The 17,228-nt window shown below is 38.8% G+C and overlaps 1 protein-coding gene across 1 annotated transcript in view; it reads left to right on the top strand.

The window, feature by feature from the left end:
* Positions 1-17,228, top strand: part of LOC122551933 (inactive dipeptidyl peptidase 10-like) — a 1,705,342-nt gene that overhangs the window by 813,365 nt on the left and 874,749 nt on the right. The window lies entirely within an intron of this gene.

Below are 17,228 nucleotides of genomic sequence, written 5' to 3'. Positions count from 1 at the left end.
GCAGTCCGAAGGATTTGGATCAATTAAGTAGATGAGGTATGAAATGCCAAATGGATTTTAGAGTGAATAAATATAAGATAATGCACATTGGTATAGGAAATATGAAATGTATTATTTTAATGGCTGTCCATTAGAAAGAGGAACTGGAAAGGATTTGGGGCTGATTATCAACCACTCATTGAAAGTATCCAATATAAAACTATTAACAGAAAGACCAATCAATTAATGAGAATAATCTTGGGGACATAAATCAAGATCATTTTTAACCTTGCATACATTTACTTGGGGATAAAAGTCTGTACATGAAGCTGCAAACTTCAATTATTCCAAAGACGTATTTTTTCCATTCCTTCCTGATTTGAGGAATCCATGCACTTTACTATTCAATTTTCAATTCAACGCATTCCTACAGTGCGGTGCCTGTATAAAATTTGTTACCATTTCAACAACTTGTATTTGTTATTCTACCTTCTTCTGAACTGCTTTTTTCATTACTGACATATTTCAAAAGACAGGGAAGTGGACTTGAGTATTCTCTTTTTGGTGAAAATATGGTTGTATATAATTTTGAGATATATTTGCAGGGGAAACAGAAGTGTTTCTCAGATGCTACTGCATTATTACAGTATATAGCAATTTGATCCTAAATTTCAAGTTTATTTTTAAAATGCCACTGATATGGATATTACCCAACTAATCTTTTTTTTCAAAATCTCAAGATAGTAATAATCTTTGCTGATCAGGTTTATATATATCAAATCATGCATTTAAATGGTTCTATGTCAGTAGTAACACATTTCTATTGTACTGCAAAATAAGTGATTCCAATAGAGAATTCTCTATATGTTATTTAATGTACAATGATGCTGTTTATTTGTCTTAATCACGGCAGTGGACTTGGGACCTTGGAATAATACCATATCAACAGCTTGGATCAGCTAGGAGGTCATAAGCAAGGACTCACTACTGAGATTTGAACACATAATGCAAACTGACACTTCATTACAGTAATGAATACTGCTTGTTGTATGAGGAGTTAAGTTGAAATATTTACTGCCAACTTCAATACATACAAAAGATTCTTTGTTGACATTCAGTAACGATCAGGGGCATCTCCAAGTGCCACGACAATGGGTCAGAAACCCAAAGTACAACAAACGTTTTTAATTTGCACTTCTGAAATGTTTTTTTTTAAAAGAGGGGCTGGCAATGGTCCAAGGAACTGGCAGATGGAGATAAATTTAGATAAATATGAGGTGTCGCATTTTAGTTAGGCAAACCAGGACAGGACTTTTGCAGTTAATGGTAGGATCCTGGGGAGTGTTTTTGAACAAAGAGACTTCTGGGTGCAGGTACATACTTTCTTGAAAGTGGAGTCATAGGTACACAGGGTGGTGAAGAAGGCATTGGCATGCTTGCCTTCATTGGTCAGAACATTGAGTATAGGGATTGCATCTGTACAGGACATTGATGAGGCCACTTTGAGAATACTACATCCATTTCTGGTCGCCCTTGTGTGGGAGGATGTTGTTAAACTTGAGAGGGTGCAGAAAAGACTTATAAGGATATTGCCAGAACTGGAAGGTTTTAGTTAGAGAGGCTGAATAGGATGGGGCAGTTTCTCCCTGGAGCATTGCAGGCTGAGGGGTGACATTATGGAGGTTGGTTATGATGGGGAAGTACAAAACTAGAGGTCATAGGATAACCATTCTCATGTTGCCAGTAAAGAGACTCTCCCACCCTGTGCTAGAAGTCAGCTAGCTATCTGCCAGACAGGGGGAAAATGTTCTTTTTTCACTCTGAATGCTGTAGTCAAGCCAGTTTTAAAACAAAAATGAAATCAAGACAAAAAGACTTCAATCAGCCTAGAAAATCAAATATCTCAAAACTTAATCTTTCAAGTACAAATGTCAATGCTACCAGTAGCTACACTACAATGACTTTAATGTTCAACTATATATTCTTTGGGAACAGTTCCAAGGCTGACCCATACAACTGATTTGTTTTTTTAGAAAATTGTTCTTTTGGACTTGCCTCCTATTTCAAATCTGTTGGTATGCATGTTGCATTATCACCTATCCCTGTATTTTGTAATTAATAAAATTCACTTTTTTAACTCCAGAAAGGCTTGTTAAATTGGCTCCTTTTAAAACAGGTTCATTTGGGTCTAAGAATAAGGTATCCACTAGGGAAAGTGTAACCCTCTTTCAAACAACAGAGGGTGTAGCAAAACAAAAAGGGAAACCTGCTCATCCCTCCTCATTTGGGAGTTAACAATTTGTGGAAGCCTGTCTGAAACTGGTATGGATTGCAGAACCTCCAATTCTAACAATAGTGTTTGTCGAAACTCACTGAAAATGATTAATTGCCATTCATCCCATTGTTGCTGGTGGACCCTATTGTGTGGAAATTGAGATTTACTTTCATAACTAGGGTTAATGCAATCAAAAGTAATGAATTGACTATGGGACATCCTTAGGACAATATTCATGCAGATTCTTTTTATTGGAGATCATCGACTTCAAACGAAATTTATTTCAGGAAATCTGCAAGATTTTCATTTCTTATGGATAAAGTGGACATATTCAGAAGATGTAACTTCTGAATACACGTCTAATGTAACTTACCATCTGAGTCAGGAGGTTGAGAGTTCAGTTCCAAGGCCATGACAAGGAGCACATAATTCACAGTTGATGGTCCAGTGTAGTTTTGTGGAAGTGTTGCAAGTTGAAGATGCTGTCTGTTCGACAGGACATTAAACTGCAGACTTGTCTCAAGTGAATGAAAAAAGTATAATTGCTTCATTTTTAAGAAGAATAGGAGTGTTATTCCTCAATCAGCATTGTTAAAAGAAATAGATTATCCGATTGTTAAGACATAATTTGTAGAACTTGCCCTTTGTAAATTGGCTGCTGTGCATTCTGTACTGATAACGGTATTTCAAAAATATCAATTGACCGATTGCTTTGGAATATTCTCAGCCTCAAAAAGATACTATATAAATACAATACTTTTATAATGTTTTGTTTCGATTTTTCTGATGTTAGGTTATGTTCAAACACATCAACTATGGATGATAATAATCACTTCACATAAGTGTTAGGCAATGATCGTATCCAACAAGAGAAAATCTAAGCATTTGCACTTTACATTCAATGACATTACCATGAATCCCTCACGAATAAAATCCTGGAAGTTACCTTAACTTTAACAAGAAACTTAACTGGACCAGTCATTTAAAAATTGTGGCTACAAATGCTAATCAGAGGCTGGGGACCCTACAGCATGTAACTCCTCTTTTGATACCCTAAAGCCTGTCCATGTCCACAAGGCACAAGTCAGGAATGTCATGGAATACTCCATATTTACCTGGATGATTGCAGCTGCAATATCATTCGGGAAGCTTAACAGCATCCAGGGCAAAGCATTCCACTTAATTGGAACCCCATGTAATACCTTCAATGTTCTTCCAAATAAAACAAAGATCTGTGGATACTGGTGATCTGAAACTAAATAGAAACTGCTGGAGAAGCGCGGTAGGTATGGCAGCATCTGCAGGGAGAAAGGTTCAATTTCAGTGACTCTTTATCAGAACTGTTGAAGATGAAACACAGACTGGATGACCACTTTGCAGAGCATGTATGTTCTGTCAGTAAAAAAAACTCCTGGTATCCAAACTGCCTTCCAGTTCAACACACCACCATGTTTCCACACTAATATTTCTGTTGCAGCCTGCTGCAGTCTTCCAGTGAGCCTCAGGGTAAGCTTAAGAAACATCTCATTTTCTGTCTGGGGACTATTCAGCCTATAGAACACAGCCTATCCATGTTCTGACACTCCCCATATCTGGTCCTGTAATGACATGGATTGCTTTTGGGACAGTCACTGTTTAACCAGCTCCCAGATCCATCAGCGTATTATATGGGTTGTATTCAGTGCAACTTGCCTGTTCTCCCCTACCCTTACTTCTTATTATCACTTATTCAGCTTTTCTTCTGTCTTGGCCTGCTAATATAATCTTGTTTACCTTTCGTTCTCTCTGTTTCCTGTAGGGCCTCCAGAGAACAACATTTTGTCTGTTGGCTTCTATGTTTAAAGTGCAACAATGTACAATAAATGGTGGTATGTTTTAAAGAGGATAATTGCTAAACAACCATTGGTACTGTATGACTGGGCAGTAAGTATAACTTCAGCTAGGTTAAAGCACTGACATTCTTTCAGAAGGCAATCTTTGGAACTACCAGTACCCCAGTTGGTAATTCCTACTGATCAGCCACTTTCTGATTCATTTTTCTTTCATACTTATTTGGGAACACATTAGTTAATGTTTCTGCTTCTCTTCAGCCTTTTGTACCTTATGAGGAAATGAAATTACATATGCAATCTTCGGTTTTTCTTGGCATAAAAATTAATAACCCAACTTTGTACACATGAGTAAGCCTAGACTTAGCAGTCTAGAAATTGATTTAGGCTTAGTTTTTTGGATGTGGATTGTGCCTTCAGCACATGCACCAGAAACCAAAAGCCTGAGGCACATCCTAAATTGGCCCTGATATCAATATTTTTGCTGAGCTGTGGGTTCCTTTTGGACCTCCAGGACATCTGCAGAACTCCAATTTAAGCTGACTGTAATGCTGACAGCAGCCCTCCGGGAGATCATGTAGAGAATGAAAAGAGAAGAATAGTTAGAGCAGGTGCAGGTCTATGTTTTGGTGTATGTCTTTGCTCATTAGAAAGTTTGAGCCTGTAATTTGACAGTTCAGGTATTCTATGATGAGAACCCTGTCCTGTTGGTTGGATTTAGCTGTTAACCTCTACCTAGTGTGAATGCATCTGCAATCCATTATAGTGGAGCTTGCCACTGCATGGAGTTAGGATCTTTATGATAATGTCAGTCACAGAAATATGTAAAGCCCAGTTGGTCCCAGTTGAAAGTGCATGGTTGGCATAAGTGACATTTTATCCAGAACATAATTTCAGTATAATGGAGTTTTAATTTCTCTAGATATTGAAAAGGTTAATTGGGTTTAAAGGAACAATATGCCTTTGGCTGAATTTATTAATGATACACATCCTAACATTATGGTATTTTTCATAATTATTTGCCAAACTTAAAAATTACAGTGTTGATTAGTTTGTATGTTAGTCTCAATTGTTGCCATTTTGTAACAAAAAGTAGAAAAGTGCCTCTGCAATTTGGATGGAGACATAAATGTTATATATCAGCTGCCGAGTGTTCTTGCTTTTCAGACTGCATACTATTAACAAAAAGATGCAGTAGTTTTGCTGCAGTATTGATCATTTCCTTGACCTAGAGCCAGATGGAGAAAGTTACTTTCATTGCAGTTTGTGTATTTTAGAAATTGACAGAAAAATTGAATCATAGAGCAAGGATATTGTTGAATGCTTCAAAATAAAATATGTTTGTCTTGCAAGTTTAAAAAGTTACATTCCAGCTTGGTGCCTGGCACATGGGTGATGTTAGTTTATCTTTAACTCTTTCTGATTTAATTCCATCAAGGTCTCTTATGTTTTGCTTTGAATAAATATTGAGAAATTGATGTTATCAAATGTATAAGAAATACAAGTCTAGACTTAAATATTTGCATTCTTCACCCAGAAGTGTGAAAGGAACAATTCTGGACCTTGGGTCCCCAGCACCAAATGTACTAATATTAGATGTTTGTTGGACTTCTTCCCATGGTATCAAAAAATGGTTTGTAGTACTTGATACACAGAGGTTATGGATTCTGATAACCACATTCCAGCAGTTACAGTATGCTTCAGAACAAGTCCTGGCTTAGCCAAAATATTCCAACACAACTACAATGGTTGCCAATGTGGAAACTTGTTCCGGTGTGTCCTTTGTACGTAGCAGGACAACAGGTCAGTAACTTGTGAGTTACTGACCCATCAGTCATCTTTCAACTATTTAGCAAAATGATGGAAGATGGTCTTGATGATGCTCTGGCACTTGCTCAGTAAACGTCTGTTCAATGACACTTGGGTTTAGAATTTTGAGATTAGTATCTCATTTTCTGAATCCCAAATCCTCTGTAATAATTGTAAGGCAATGGAATACTCTGCAATTGCCTGGATGAATGCAGCTCCAAAAATACTCAAGACGCTCAACACCATCCAAGACAAACTAGCCCAGTTGTTTAGCACACCATCCAGCATCTTAAATATTTATTCCCTCAACAAGTGATGTACTGTGGAAAACCAAGTATCATAAACAACAACTTATCAAGCTCTCTTCAATAACACCTTCCTCAGTCACAACCTCTTTCCCTCAAGAAGAACAATGACAACAGAAGCATGACAACTTCACCCCTTCGAATTCCCCTCCAAAATGTACACCATACAGACATGGAATAATGTTGTTGTTCCCTCATTATTAGAGCCATAGTCATAAAGCATGGGAACAGAGCCTTTGGTCCAACCAGTCCATGCTAAACAGAATCCCAAGGTAAGCTAGTCCCACCTGCCTACTCCTGGCCCATATCCCTCCAAACAGCCACATCTTGGAAATATTAAATAGAAAATTATAATCCTCAATAGTGTCTTCATTTTTTTAATAATCAAAATGCTATATCCATTGTTTTCCACCATGTATGTTTTTTCAATTTTGTTAGGAATTGGAAAGGGAAGAATTTCAGTTGGACTATAGAATTTAATGGTTATGTTCAAGCCCTCAATAACTCAGTGTGATGCTGTGTTTTCTTCATTTTGTACATTACAATAATGTGTCTTTGTTTGACTCAAAATGATAGTGTGTAAAGGGAATGAGTCAAATTTAAATAACTTGTTTCTAATTCTCTTGGAATTACAAAACATGGTCTCACTTTAAAATCTGTATGTATTGTTCTTTTGTTCCTCCTGGACTACGTATTCTTACATTGTTGAAGTGGTGCCCAGAAATCTGCTATTGAATCTCTGCCAATGCCATTCTAGTTGAGCAAAAAAGGAGTAGCTTAGGAAGACTGGCTTTTCAATTTTCATTTCCTCCCTTTGGTGAAGCTTGATGCATCTGTTTGATATCTGTCTATCACCGTGCAGTCAAGATCATAGGCTTATCTTGTACACAAGATGCAAGAAGAATAAATTTCAACATTTGTTCTAATATTCCTTAGAAGAGTATGTCTCTTACTTGCTGAGAAAAATTTCAATAATGCATTACTTGACCCTGTAGAAGAATATTTTTATTAGTTTAACATATAATTCTATATTATTTCTGTACTGCTTTTAAAGGAAAAGACAATCTGTGGGAGCAACTATAGGACGGTGTTCTGCCTCAGATTCCCTGATTATTTTAACAATCCCAAGTGGACAAGCTATCCATGGCAAACCAGCTTACCAATGATATTGAAATCGTGTATGTTATAGCCTTCATATCATGCATATTTTAGTTGCACTGTTGAAAGATCTATGATTTGCATGCATGGCTGAAAGCAAGTGACATCAGTATGCTCAGCTATTGGAAAAGTCTCAAAATTACCAGAAAATATTCACAAATTCTTGACTGCACCTGAGAGATTGAGAGTTCATTGTCATTCCAAAATTTGGTTTGTTACATTTTTAAAAGTGGGCTTGTAATTTGATTTCATTGCTGACATTCTCCTGGGTGGCTTCATTTTTGACAGTGTTACAGTTCCAAATGAGAAAAAATCCTCATGCAATAGTTGGATGTTTTATGCCAAACCATTCAAAGACAAGAGTTCTGGCTGAAATATGGTGGGGAATTGAGGTTTAGAGCATCATGTTATTTGAGAAGTGATGTTGCCTTCTGTGAATTGGTAGACATAATCTTTGCAAATATGTGAGATTCCTGCCTTCCTTTTGCGCATGCTCAAGGATTCCTATTATAATTAGCGTCCGTTTCTTCGCATTATTCATTTCTTATGCACTGGGCAAAAGGAAAGCATGTCCCAAATGTATTAAATTATGTGATCGTTTTATGAAATGTATTAGTTTAATGGAACTTGTGGATGTTTTGGTTAGGCTAATGTCTTGCTCTGTTTCTAGTCTTTGAGAGTTCCAGGTCAAATGTCAGCAGTATCTTTACTGTGTGTGCTGCTGTACACATCTTCTAACTGTGTGGGTTCTTTAAGGGCCAATGGTTTAGAATGTGTGAGGGTAGGCAAATTCTAATGAGAAGAGACTTGTAAACATGATGTAGTTTACTGTACCTCTGAAGCTATTTACTGTTTATAATAGACTCTGAATTACTATATGTTGAGAGGAACTAGCCTTAAGTTTGCTTCCCATGAGATCCCACAAAAGTAGACATCACTCTGGCTAGAGATTATTTGACTTAGTCAAGTATTACCCCTATCCAAAATACTTTGAACATATTTCACAATGAATAAATCTCAAGATAACTACAGTTGAGGGTAATCAGGCCAAGAATTCACCAAAATGAAACCAGAGGTTGGTGTTGTATTAGTAAGTGACCATCATGTTCCTCATTATTCTGCAAAACATCTCCTTCCCTCCACCTACTCCACCCCCATCTCACACTTATATACGTACACATATAAAGTTTGTGTGGAACTCTCAAAGACTAGAATGAGATTAGGAATATTTTCACTCAGTAGGCTGCAAGGAAGGGATCTGGAAGTTAAGGGTTTTGCAGATAAGTAGAGCAGCAAACACTGGAAGCCACGAGTTTGAAGAGCATTCACTGTTACCTTCCATCATGCTGGAAATTGAAAATAGGAAATGGGAGAAGAAATAACTATGACCATCTGTTTTGCAGGGGGAATGGACTGCAGGACCCACTGATTTGAAGTCCTTAAAATGAAAGAATGTAACACATAAACCCATGCTTTGGACAGGACAAAAACCTGTGAGGTCCCTAATCAGTGCTCATTGAAATGTATTAACTCTCTGTCTGGCAGAGAAGTGCACAGCAAATATTGCTGACTACATCATTCAAACCAACAGTGTTGGAGAAACACAAGCCAGGGAAAGAATAGTGATGTTGTAGGTTAAGAGGCAATGGTGTCAGCAGTTTCTATTGCTGCCTCATGCTACAACAGGCTTTCCACACAGACATCGATCCATGTACATTCTGTGTGGACATGAAGTTGGGGATCATGCTGATGCAGCTGCATTCAGGGCGACACACATTCAAACAAACAAATAAACATGAAAATTCATGTAAAGTACATTATCACTCATGCCACCAGAGTGCCCTCAATAGATTTTCTTTTTCCCTAACATCTTTGTGTAGTTCTTGGTGACTGGGGTGGAGGACGCCCAATTGACTGTTGAGTCCATTGGCCTTTGAGGTTTGGTCAGGTGACCCTAAAGGCATTCGTGTCTGGATGGCCGACAGTTGTCTTGTCAGAAGCAAGTGAACCCTCCACAGATTCAACTTCCAAGAGTCAGAAGGTGGCAACCAATAGAGGGGACATAGATAGGTCCCCTCACAAGTCTCCTATCCATATACCACGGAACTGTCCAAGCCCTATGTGTGGCTTCGCCTCTGGCTAGATTTCTCCTGGCATCGCCATCGCTCCTTGTGAGGAAGGGACACCCAGGGTGTGTGTGCAAGGCTCCCTATCTTCCTGTTGGCCCCCCTTCAATCCTTAGACCCAATGGGTAGGCTGATGGAATGCATCTGCCTCTCCAATAGATTGCCCCAGAGGGTGCTGGACCTGGCTTTCCAAGAAGGCAGACAGATTGTCATGTGAGTCACTGCACTGCTACAGCTTTTTGGGTCATCACATCCCATGTACCTACCTACTGCTGCTGCTCCCCCTATGCATTCTGACGAAGTCCCTGATTGTTGACACCACAGAGAGCTCTTCTGCCTGGGCCTAGTCTTTGCTGAGTCTCCGAGTGCCAACAGTCTGGACCATTTCTTCCTAAGCCCCTTGTGAATCTGTCACTGTGAAATGCTTGTTTCATTGTGCTCTTGAACCTTTTCAAAATTAAAGTTCCCATCAAGGTGTCAGTATCTGAACTGATGGGATGTGCAGGAGGCAGTCTTGCTGCTGCTCACTCCTGGATCTCCACACTCTCATCTTCAGAGGTTAGGAAGGTGGCTTCTCACAGAGCTGGCTGTTTCTCCATGGAGGTGATGGAGCTGCTGCATGCAACAAGGGATAGAAGAGTTCCCAGTTAGTGGTTAGAAGTGCTATGTAATGAAGAAGACTGAGAGTGGGGTTAATGGGAGAGTTGCATGATACATGCGTACTTACTCGATTGATGGGACATGGATGCCTCAGCGTCCCCTGCAGGTGTTGTCCTGACCTTCTCCTGCAAGGGACAGCATTCCCCCCTCATTGGGTTTGAGCAGTCAAATGTTAGGCATCCCTCCATCTGTCTGGTCCCTTTCTGCCCAATTGTGGGCTGTCTTCACCTGGAATGAGAGAAAAGGAGGGTTGAGTGTGATAGAGATATGTGGCATGGCTGTTTGTGCTGGTGTGGGTGGGAAAAAGGTGCTGAGGTGACCTGGCCAAGTGAGGAGGCACTCTTAAAGCTATACAGGGTTATTAATGTTCTTCATTGCAGATGAATGAGTGAAGCTATTGAAAGAAATATTTTTTTTAAAAACTCTTATGTTTGGGATGTGGAGATCACTGGCTGGGGCCAGCACTTCATGGCCATCCCTAATTACCCAGAGGGCAGTTAAGAGTCGATTATATTGCTGTGGATCTGCAGTTCTGTGTAAGGGTGGCAGATTTCTTACCCTAAAATACATTAGTTAACCAGATGGGCTTTTCTGACAATTAACAATGCTTTCATTGGCATCAGTAGACTCATAATTCCAGATTTGCACTGAATAGACGCTCCACCATCTACCATGGCAGAACACTAGATGGGTTTCTGGATTACTTGTCTAATGAAAATACTAACAGGCCAATGCTTCACCAATAGAGGGGAAGAGTATGAGCCTTTAGTGGGATGTGGATGCAGTAGCAGACATAATGAATGTGAGGTAGCAAAGAGAAGAGTATGGTACTCACCTTGACACAGTGGAAAAAGTTGTTGATCTTCCTGTAGCAATGCTGACCATTCTTCTGCACTGTTCAGATGGAACTGACCCAGATGTCAACCTCAGACCAGGCTGCCAAGGCCTGGTGGCATGGTCTCCTATACTTGCTTCCAGGAAAAAGGACGGACGCACGCACGCACGCACACACACACACCCTTATCACTGTCCCTGTCACTAAAACCTCCAGGTTCCCATCAAAGAATTATGCAACCACTGTTTCCTTGTTGACCTGTTTGAATTATGTCCTTACGTGGACAGTCCATCTTCAGAATGATTATTTGTGTTGGGTTGCATGTTGGCTTTTTCAAAATGGCATGGGCAGCAGAGATGCAAGTCTTTTAGCTGATGTCCAGTGAGTGATGATTCATTGCAGAAAGGTGTATGGTCAGATGGGGATAGAATCAGATATAAGGATACCCAGGGACTGGGCTAAATAGTTAATCAGGCATATTTGATAACATGCAAAGTTACCAGAATCCCTTTGAAAAATTCTTAACCAAAAACTGTGAGTATCATCCCAATATTTAATGCGCTTACATGATCATCTCATCTAAAAATTAAATAAATACCATTGAGAAGGAGGCTGTGAAACACCTCCGATTTAAAAGAGAAATGAAATGACAAAGTATATATTTAATGTAAATATTGCATTTTATCTTACTATTTCTCATTCTCATGAATTTCTTTCCTAGGGCAATTGTTGACTAGTCTTTGCTCTAGGGTAAAAGTATGTTACTTTAGGAAACAAATATGCTTTCTGTTCAGTTCTTGAGTATACGGGATTATAACCAAGAAATCAAATGTCTAATAAGCTAGTAGTAACAAATTCACATTTATGTTGCACATTTTTCAGAAATTTTTAAACCTGAATCCATTCAAATAGATACAAGAGCTCAAGACAATTACTTTTCAATGCCATAACTATTATGTTTCCAATTCCATGAACGGTTTTCCTTTTATCCCTGGGTGCATGCCTAATAATGAAGTGAATGAGTGATATAACTGAAAACTATATTTTTTTGCCATACTTAGAAGCACCCAAGAAGATGTACTTAAAATTCAGAATTCTAGAGATTTGACTATAAAAGCATAAGGGCAATTGCACAAAAAAATGTATTCTACAAAGCCATTCTGCAATGCACAAGGTTTAATCAGATCTATTCACTCAGGCTTAATCAATATGTAAAGTACTATATGTTCTCATCTCTACAACCATTTTCAACCAGACCATTCAGGTTATTAACAGAATTATTTATAATCAGCACATAGACACAAATTCCCAGAACATCCACTCATCCCATAATAACACATTTCAGTTGTGATAACTTTAAATTGACCTTATAAGACAAAAATATGTTATCAGTTTTATGACAAGGTTAGCTCAGAATAGTGACAATTAGAGGATTTCAATAAGCTCTGATGTGACTACTCTAAACTGAGTTAAAACGCTTGACATACTGTGAAGAAATTTTGAAAAGATCAACAAATTCTTCCAATTACCTCGTTCATATACATAAATTCACTTAATCTATTGCCAAAGTGGTGAGCCAACAGCATATTTTATATGTCCAATATCTTTTCTAGTTCTTCAATTTAATGTAAAATGCTTTGTGTCTCTTGGTTGACTTTATTCAATCCAGCTTTTTAACAGTTCAGTTCCAAAGAAGAATCTTATTGCCCTCAGAATCTTAATTTCTCTCCATAAACTTGCTAATTTTCTGTTCTTATTTCAGCTTTTTAATAAATGCCTAAGTTTGACCACAATATATTATTTTAGTTAAAAGTGCTCAGAAATCCTGAGTATGATCCCTGAATTAGCATGGGTTTTGTGAATAGCCAAACACATGTGTCACAAGTTGGGAATGTATTTCAAAGGATTGCCATTTTTATTGGCGATGGTGGAACTTTGAAAGCCATAGGGCTGGATTTTCATGTGATCCTGCCTAAAATATCTACATGGTAACAAAGGCCTCCCAGTCAAACAGAATTCATCCCATCACTCTACATAAATCCACAAACCTTTCTGCTAATAGGACTATCACTGAGCACTCCATGCCACTGTGTAAATAGTGATGGGATAGTGAAGCACTTGGGATCCCACGGGTTTTTCCTCCTGCCCTTCTACCTAATGTTGTTATTTGGAGCCAACAGATGAAAGGTAGTAGTAGGTCCAAGGATGTAGCAACCAAAAAAATGAAGGGATAAAGAAATGACTTGTATGTAAACTGTGCCTTTCCTGATCTCGGGCCATCCCAAAGTATTTGAGAGCCTAATTAAATCTTTTTCAAAGCAGTGATTGTTGCAGTATAGGAAGCATTGCTCAGTGATGTAAGATTAAATTTGCTGGGAGCTGCATTGGAAAGAGGGAAATATACGTATGCCTTCTCTTCTCTCACCCCTGTCCAGCATTTAATTCTGACGGCCTCCATCTTGGCTAAGCTTCAACTAGGAGCTGAAAACAATCTTCGCAACCTTTCTCCCCTCTTATTTGTCTCACCATCTCTTGTGATATTCTATCCGTGATGACCTATCATCATCATCATCATCAGCTGTCTCTCTGGTTGAGAATGGTCTCCACTAAGGCTTGCAAGTTTCTGCAATGGGTTTCATGTGATTGAATAGGCTGATTATCAACCTGCAGATTATTGAGAACATAAACTGGTGGGATCCATGATTTGGAGATGCCCAATGAAGAGGCAATGTTCCGAAAGCTAGTGCTTCCAATTAAACCTGTTGGACTATAACCTGGTGTTGGGTGATTTTTAACTGGTGGGATCCAGAGTTCAACATTCATTTCCTTTCCTATTTTGCCATCATTCTGCCTCATCATTAAGATTCTGACTCAAAATATGATGTAGCTTAATGGGCAAGTTAACAACATTTTGAGTGACTGGGCAAAAGTTTCTCCCAGTCATCAACATTAATGCTGCACTTCAATGGGAATGACAAAATACCTTTTGAAATGTTTTTATTTTCATCTTCCCTTTAACATTGTCCATTTAGGAGAGAAAACACAACATGCTGAGGCGGATTTCAGCCAACTGAAAAATGTCCACTCCATTTTAATTGATTTTGCACTTTTGCCTGGATGCCGTGAAGTTGGCTTCAAGAAGAACACTGACATTTGTTTGTTACTGCTCCGATTCAATCCAGAGAGTATGGCAGAGGCATTGTTGGTGCAATGTTGATAGCATCACTTTGTGTCAATGATGTGCAATTTAAATTTCACTTCAGCACAACAGTGTGGGGTCAACTATTTTGTGCACCAGGATGTTTGTTGACTTTTGGAGGTCTGTTGTCAAATTTTTGCTGTTGTATTGTTTAGCAGGCTGAACTGGTATATCTCACGTGGTGTGGATCTCCTCATCAATTGTGGCTTTTTGAGACAGTTGATTACCAACTGTGTGAAGAGCTGGAAAGAAGAACCATTCTTTCAACATATCTGAAAGGTGAAATATTTGGATAAGTGGGTTTGGGTGATGTGAGTTCTGTTTTGACAGCTTGCAAGGATAGGCTGAGTTTCTTGTCTGCAGAGTTTGAGAGTGGTTTACAAATCTGCTGTAGAATTAGCAACAACACAGTGGTCATCTGCACACAGTAGGTTATTTGTATCAACGCTGGTAAGGTTAGCTAGGCATGGAGGCAGCTAAGGCGATAGAGTTTTCTATCTAGCAGGTATTCAATACTTACACCAGGGGACAGCTCATCATTGATGAGATGAATAGTTACTTTTCTTAAGATTTTCAGTAGAATAGGGGTTCCTGCAAAGCCTTGCTTGTCACCTGAAGGATTTTAAAGGTGTCTGTTTTAGATGTTCCACTCAAGATCATTTCAGTCATATCACTACGAACAGGTGCAGGATTCGGATTAAATTTCTTGGACAGCCAAAACCTTGCATCAAAACCACAGAACCCTATACTTTGCTGAGTCAAAGTCAAGCCTGTTAATGCAATGAAGAGATGTTGATATTATTTTTGGATTTTTCTGACACTAAGCTCATGTCAGAGGTTGCTCTGGAATGTCTAACATGACAGTGTGTCTCAGGGTGAATTTCTTCTGTCACATAAGTGGACAACTTAAGAAAACAATGATTAAGAAAAAAGTGCCAACTTGGAACTGAAAAGGGGATTTACATTGAGAGGCAAGAGACATGGCTGAGGTGTTAAATGAATACTTTGCAATGTCTTTACTGACAAGAAAGATGGTGTCTCAGCCATGTGACAGAAAAGGAAAATCAGTCATTAGAAAAGCTTAAAATAATAAGAAAGTAGTATTGGGTAAGCTTTGGGTTCTTAAAGTTGATTCGGCGCTGTGACCAGATGACATGCATCCAAGGATCTTGAAAGAATAGGGAGTGGAAATTGAAGAGCACTGGCAATTATCTTCAATCTGCACTGAATTTAAGGTTGCTGCAAGAAGATTGGAGAATTTCAAACATTGTTCCCCTTTTTGAAAAAGATCAATACAACAATTACTTACTTAAACCTAAATTTGGTGTTTGGAAAGCATTAAGGAACAATATTCTGGATAGAACTAATAGTCACACGGAAAAATGTGGATTAATGTGGAACAGTCAGCATTAACTTTTAAGGGGAAATTTCACCCAATCAACTCACTAGAGTTATTTGAAGAGACAACAGGGATGGTTAGTAAGAGGAAGGCTTTGAAATAATGCGTACAGAATTCCAAAAGGTATATGATATAATGCCATATAACAAACCTTTTGAGGAAAGTTCTAGACCATGGAATAAATGGGATAGTAGCAACATGGATTCTAAATTGGCAAAGGGAGATGTCATACGTCATTCTGGTAACATGCTGAAATCAAGCCTCACTATTCCCTGGGTATTCAGAAAAATTAAAGATTTTTATAAAAGTTTGCAAAATTCTCCAATTTGTCTCTCTGTGTAATGAAAATGACTTCATTTCAATTAAATTGATTCTAGATGCAGGGAAACAATTATGAACAGTCCAAAGATGTGCAAGTTAGGTGAATTGGCCATGCTAAATTGCCCATAGTGTTAGGTGCATTAGTCAGAGGGAAATGGGTCTGGGTGGGTTACTCTTCGGAGGGTTGGTGTGGACTTGTTGGGCTGAAGGGCCTGTTTCCACACTGTAGGGAATCTAATCTAGTCTAATCTGACATTGACATACAACTTTACTTGTTAAAACTCTAACTTTGGAGACTAAGACTCGAGGGCATAAGTTTACCGTGAGAGGGGAGAGATTTAAAAGGGATCTGAGGGGCAACTTTTTCACTTAGGGGGCAGTGTGTGCGTGGAATGAAGTGCAAGAGCAAGTGGTGGAGGCTGGTACAATTGCAGTATTTCAAAAGACAGTTGGACAGGTATGTGAATAAGAAAGGGTTAGGGAAAGGGATATGAACTAAATGAAGGCAAATGAGACTAGTGAAGTCTGGAATACTTGGTTGGTATGGACGAATTGAACTGAAGCATCTGTTTCCATGCTGTATGACTCTGATTCTAACTCATCCTACATACCATAAAAGGGTGTTATAAGAGGGAAACACTAGAAAGACAGCTTAATGGTACCTGCCCACAGAGTTTGCTGAGATAATTCCATTCACTTGTCAAGACTTGTTGCTTCTTGGACCTTCCCCAGGTACTTCAACTTGCTTGCAGGAGGCACAGGGTGACTGGTTGACACCTATATAGTCTCTGATTAGTTCATTAAAAGGCAACAATTGATGTGATTAAATAAAGTGAATTTCTTTTGGCTTGAGGTGAATTTTACTGCAGGAAAAAAACACATGTTTTTCAGAGTTCCACTGACTTCTGACCAAACATTCAGGTCAATAAACTTTTTGCCTACCTGGGAGCCAATCACATAGTTGTTGCAGACAGAAGGCTGTTGGTATCGACAAGTGGTCAGCATTCCGCAGACCAAACAACCACTTGTTGCCAGCTTAAAGTGCCTTTATACACACCCTCTGCATCCAGCTCGTCTCGCGTATTCTCTCCACTATTTGAGCAGACAGCAATGTTAACATTTGCAATGAGTGTTAAGCAATTTGCTTTTAAAAAGTACGATCATCTCTACCACAACGCTTAATTTTTCGAACAGCCTTTTTTTCCCATTTCAGTCCACAATACGAATACAGAAAAATTAAAAACAAATAGATACAGCCTTTACAGATGAAAAATTAAGTAAATGGTTAATGGGTGTTTTTCAGGGTAAAAGCAGGCTTGTGGTGGATTTCCCC

The sequence above is a fragment of the Chiloscyllium plagiosum genome, chromosome 7, assembly GCF_004010195.1.
Source record: "Chiloscyllium plagiosum isolate BGI_BamShark_2017 chromosome 7, ASM401019v2, whole genome shotgun sequence".
In the NCBI taxonomy this organism is placed as follows: domain Eukaryota; kingdom Metazoa; phylum Chordata; class Chondrichthyes; order Orectolobiformes; family Hemiscylliidae; genus Chiloscyllium; species Chiloscyllium plagiosum.
Note: the sequence above shows the minus strand (reverse complement) of the source record. Positions and strands in the feature narration are given on the sequence as shown.